Source organism: Petaurus breviceps, unplaced genomic scaffold (genome assembly GCF_028583685.1).
Source record: "Petaurus breviceps papuanus isolate PSGF00001 unplaced genomic scaffold, PetGlider_PUasm1.0 90574, whole genome shotgun sequence".
NCBI lineage: Eukaryota > Metazoa > Chordata > Mammalia > Diprotodontia > Petauridae > Petaurus > Petaurus breviceps.
This window is the reverse complement of record NW_027187277.1, coordinates 64,130-70,036: the sequence shown is the minus strand read 5'-3', so window position 1 is coordinate 70,036 and position 5,907 is coordinate 64,130. Positions and strand designations below refer to the sequence as shown.

The window sequence follows — 5,907 nt, the reverse complement described above, 5'->3', positions numbered from 1 at the left end:
GTTTTAAAGGCTTGAAAATGTGGGCGCTTTCTACTTTATCTACCTGTGCCAATGTCATAACTACTCTGATGGCTTTCACTTTCTGGTTTTGGGACTCAGTCTTTTGGTATCTTAATAAATTTTCTAGTTTATTCCCCCATATGGCAAGCATGACGTATTTTGTGATGGATAATTATATCAGCATATCTGTAATCTCCATAGGCATTGTGAATATGGCATTGCTGATACATTAGGTTATAGATTTTCACTACATTTTAATCATCTCATGTGTATTGAGGTTGTAGGGGATGTTGAAGAGGATCTGAGAGGTGAAGGGCAGCTGATTACTTAGTAATCTAACAATGATTGTCTTTTTCAGTTAACTTGTTTTATGGTGAAATTGTAGCTCCAATTAAAACATGAACAGAGTGTTTTCAAGACTTTTCTTTGACCTCTTTAGCTTTTGGAATTTTTATGCCAAGGAGGCCAGATTGCAAATGGGATCTTGGAGTTATTCCATATCCTTGTAAAGAATTTTAACAATAGTTAATTTAATCTGCCCTCTACTGAAACATCATGTTCACCTGAGTCATTCAGGTTACAGTACTGAACCAAACTGTATTTCTAACCCTATCTATAGGAGGAACAAAAGATGTCCTAAGAGGAACCTTAGTGGGGTTTTTTTTAGCAACTCAGTCATATACCAGGTTAAGATAGAACTGCATACAATTAATTACTGATGATCTCAGAGATGATTAAGTTCATCACCCCCTTCCCAATACAATTCCCCTCCTGACTCTATTTTAGATTTTCCAGACTTTTGTTATCACGCCTCACCTTCAGTCTCACTTTGGAATTTCCTTCAGTTTCCAAGGCCTGATCAGTCTGGAATATCCATCTTCCTCCATGGCCTTCTTCCTTTGGGACATCCCTTACCATACCTATCTTCTCTTACTGGTAAATTCCTCTGTCTTGATGAGAGAACCAGGCTAGACAAATTTCATTCTCCTCCTGACTCTACTACTGACTTTCAGACTCTCTTGACACCATGCCTCAACAATGAGAATTTCTCTGCTCCTTCCCCACTGCTTTTCACATTTTGTGTGTTGTCTCTCCCTTTCAGTATGTAAGTTCCTTGAGAAAATTGATTGTCTTTCTTTTTGTTTCTGTTTCTATCCTCAGAGCTTAGTATGGTAAATGGTATATAATTGTTATGGGAATGGGAATCTGAAGATCTTCCCTGCCCCTTGGCCCCTTGGTAGTCTTAAGTGACTCTGAGAACCTTCCCTGATTTGAAAATATACTCTGCCCCCAATAGAATAGGCTGAATGTGGTCACATGGAGCCTGTGGCAGGAGACTTGTTTTTCAGGAATGCCCATACCTTGTTATTTTGTGATTGGGCAGTGGGTCAAGAGGGTTGTGACATTCTCTGACTCAGGCTAAAAATACCCTGATGTTAGGTTTTGCTTTGGGGCTGACTTTGAGAAGAGTTGTATGATTTGACCAGATGAGACTCTGGGCAGCTGTTGAGACCCCCTGCTTTGAAAACCCAGACTGGTGCTTCCCTCTCTGGTAACTTACTAGGTATGGATGTAATGATCAGACAGCTGGAAGCCTATCTGCTGCTCTGTTTCTCTGTGTTTTTTTGTTTATTTGTAACTTCTGTCTGTATTCCCTGAAGTTCAGGGTGCCGACCTTTTCCCCCTGAACTAGATAAATGATATATGATTGATTAAAATAATATTGTTAACTCATTTTGAGTTGCTTTCCTTTAGAAAAGCAGATCTAAAAACCTGTGCTAGAAGCCATCCTGGCAATGCTAGGGTGCTTGCTGCTACAATAGTAAGTTCCATTAATGCATTTCTTTAATTGTTAGAAATGATTTTTGTTGAACTAAAGCTTTCTTCTATACATTGGCATTAGTTCTGTTCTTGGGAGTTACATAAAATAAGCTTACTCTTTTAAAATTATTAATTTATTCATTTATTTTTTAAACATTCTCCCTCCAGTCCCTACCCTACCCATTGAAAAGGCAAACTATATAATAAAATTTCATATATGAAGTCATTCAAAACATTTTCATATTAGCCATGTTGTGAAAAAAAAATATGCTTCAATTTGCACTCAGAGTTCACCAATTCTCTCTCTGGAGGTGGATAGCATTTTTCATCATGAGTCCCTTGCAGTGGTGGTGGATCATTGTATCGATCAGAGTAGCTAAGTCTTTCACAGTTGATCATTGTTACAATATCACTATTACTGAATACAATGTCCTCCTGGTTCTTCTCACTTCACTTTAAATTAATTCATGTAAGACTTCCCAGGTTTTTCTAAAACCGTCCCCCACACCATTATCCCCTCACAATTATATACCATGACTTATTCAGCTATTGACCAACTGAAGGGCAATGGATGAGCTTTTCAAAGTGTAGTATATAGCCCAAGACAATGTTTCAGATGGGGTCTTATCAACATAGTTTACAGTGGAATGAAACTTTCCTTTGATGTGAACACCATTTTTCTATTAAGGAAATATAAAATTAGAGTACTCTTTTCAGCATGTAAATTACAATACTGGCTTTTATTTAGTTTAACCCATTTAAACCCCCAGATCTTTTTTCATATGAATTATTTTTAATCAGAACACCACCATTCATCTATACTTAAATAATTGGTTGCTTAAAAAACCTAAATTCTGAACTTTACATTTATCCTGTCAAAGTTCATATCCCTCCACTGAGGTCCTCCATGGCTCCACATCAATGTAATGTACTCAGCAAGGTAAAAACTCTTTTCTTCCTCCAAACAGCCCTCTCTGCCTCGGGGGCAACTCTCAGATCACTCCTGCCTCCTGGCTGCCACTATGAACCCGGGCAGCTTCGCGATCTTGCAGCCCTTAAATTACCACGGCAGGAGCCGAGTGGAGCCCACGGACGATGCCTGCATGGAGAGGGCTTATGAGCTGGCCACAAGCTGAGTAAGAGCTCCTTTGCTTTGGTCTGAAGAGAAAAAAGTAGATTTGGCAGTTGAGAGTTCAAAATCGGCTTTTAAAACATGGAGGAAAAAATCAGGCATGGAGCATTCCCTGATCCTGCTGGAAACTGCCAGGATAATTAGAGAATGGAAGGATGAGATAGCTACTGTGGACACCATCAACAATGGGAAATCTATCTTTGGGGCCGATTAGATATTGACACTTCTTGGCAGTGCTTAGAGCATTATGTAGGCTTGGCTGGTTCCATGGCAGGTGAGCGTGTCCAGCTGCCTGGCAGATCACTGGATACCCCAGACAGGAACCTCTTGGGGTATGTGTTGGAATTGGAGCAAGGAACTGCCCTTTCCAGATTGCTAGTTGGAAGGCCACCCCAGCTTTGGCTTGTGGTAATACCATGGTTTTTAAGCCTTCTCCCTTCTCGGCCATGTCTCCTCCGTGCTTTTGACCTAAATCTATACTGACGCCAAGGTGCCTCCTGGATTCTTCAGTGTGGTGCAAGGTGAAGCTGCCACAGGCCAGTTTCTATGCCAGCATCATGATGTGACCAGTTTCTTTCCCTGGGAGTGTACCCACAGGCAAGATCATGGAGATGTCCACCAAAGTCACCCTGGACCTTAAAGGCAAATCTCCCCTTATCATCTTCTCCAACTGTGATATAGAGAGTGCTGTGAAGGAAGCAATGATAGACAGCTTCCTCGCTCAAGGCCAGGTTTGCTGTAATGGCCTGAGTATTCTGGGTAAATTCACAGAGGATGTGGGTGCTAAGTGTCTGAGCCCAGATTCGATCCCCAGGTCATCCCGACACTGGAGCAAAACCCAAAAGATAAAGATTGGGGACCCCCTTCTGGAAGACACAAAAATGGGCCCCCTCATCAGCTGACCACATCTACAATGTGTCCTTAGGTTCATCAAACAGGCAAAGAACTAAGGTGCCAAAGTGCTGTGTGGTGGAGACTTCTACGTTCCAGAGGATTGCAAGTCAAAGGATGAGTACTGCATGAAACCTTGTGTACTAGAAAATTGCAAAGATGACCTGACCTGTGTGAAGGAAGAGATCTTTGGACAAATTATGTCCATTTTGCCCTTTGGTACAGAGGCTGAGGTCTTCCAGAGAGCTAATGACACCACCTTTGGACTTGCAGCTGATGCCTTCACAAGGAATCTTCAGCAGGCTCTCCAAGTGGTGGCCCAGCTTCAAGCTGGAGGGTGCTGTATTAACAATTACAATGTCAGCCCCATGAAATTGCCCTTTGGTGGCTATAAGATATCAGAATTTGGCAAAGAGAATTGTGACTATTGAGTATTTTTCACTGCTAAAGTGTCTGTTGAGATGGGTGATGTGAAGTCTGTATTCACATGAGCTGAGTGAAAACAGAACCACATGGCAGGGTAACAAGATGAACATCTTTTTTTTTTTAAAGCAATCAGGGTTAAGTAACTTGCTCAAGGTTACACGGCCAGGTGTTTCTGGGTGGGTGCTAAGTGTCTGAGCCCAGATTCGATCCCCAGGTCCTCCCGACACTGGAGCCAGTGCTCTTACTCGCTGTGCTACCTGGCTGCCCCACAAGATGAACATCTTGACACTGAGCATAACTGAACACTAATTGGGACCCAGTTCTGGTCAGCCTTTGGAATTCCGGTCCTTCAGGAGTAGAGAATTGAGTGACACTCTTTTCTTAGCCTAAGTTGTCTGTTAAAAGCATGTAATAACATTTTCTGTATATAAAACAAAAAAGCTATGATTTTTCTTCAATGTGAATTTCTACAAGACCCTAGAGTGCCAACTCTTTATTTTCTCTAGGAGAACAGGAATGTCTAGGAATTCAAGAGATTAGATCCATCAGTGGTATTTGTTGCTTTTGTCTAACTTGTTTTAAAGTTACTAAGATGTGGAGGCAGCTAAGTGATGCAGTGAATAGAACACCAGCCCTGGAGTGAGGAGGACCTGAGTTCAAATGTGGCCTCAGACACTTAACACATACTAGCTGTGTAAGCTTGGGCAAGTCACTTAACCCCAACTGCCCTGCCCTTCCCCCTCCAAAAAGATAAAATAAATAAATAAGAATAAAGTTACTAAGGTGATTGTTTTGCTTAGGGATTATTTTTATTAAATATACTAGTCTTACCCTGTTGTTGGAAACAGCTTGGTAAAAAGTAGTCATCTCTCCTGTTTAATACAGTTATTAAACTATAGTATGGAGCAGAATTTTTAGCACTAGTCATATTACTTTGCTTATTTTCAGAGCCATTATGAAAGTCCCTTTGACTTCTTTCTTGAGATATCCTTTTGTGGCAAATCCTTAGCAGAAAGTTTCTGTATGTTAATGTAGGAGTAAATCATTCAGATTTAGCTGAAATAAATAAATCATAATGGAATCCCATTATATAAACATCTGGCTCAGGGATGGGGAACCTGCACCCTCAAGGCCATGTGTAGCCCTGTAGATCCCGAAGTGCAGAAGAAAACAAGCTCACAGAACAATCTGTGAAGTTTAGATTCAGTCAAAGGGCCTTGAGGACCTAGAGGGCCACATATGCCTCAAGGCTACAGGTTCCCCATTCCTGATCTAGTTTGTCTGAATTTAAATATATATGACGGGGGAGAGACAGACAGAGACGGGGACAGACAGAGACAGTGACAGTGAGAGACAGAGACAGAGAGAGAGAAGAAATAACAATTTTACTAGAATTTTACTAGTTCAGGACCTCAATGAACCCTATTCCTTAGAAGAGAGTGAGGGGGGATCTGTGAATTTGTTGTTCCCTGTCCCAGTTGCCACATTCCTCCCTCTCTGTTTGATTCTACAATCACATCCTCCCCTGCCCAGTGTGATTATAGAAGTTCCTTTTCACTAGTCATGCAGAAACTTCTGTTTCTTCTGTTTCAACCAGCTTAGGCTGGTTGAGCTAATGGGTCAGATGACCCTTCTTT

The 5,907-nt window shown here is 41.3% G+C and overlaps 1 pseudogene; it reads left to right on the top strand.

The window, feature by feature from the left end:
- The first annotated feature begins 2,843 nt into the window (after nt 1-2,843).
- LOC138142406 (4-trimethylaminobutyraldehyde dehydrogenase pseudogene) lies at nt 2,844-4,335 on the top strand (annotated as a pseudogene).
- Nucleotides 4,336-5,907: the final 1,572 nt, after the last annotated feature.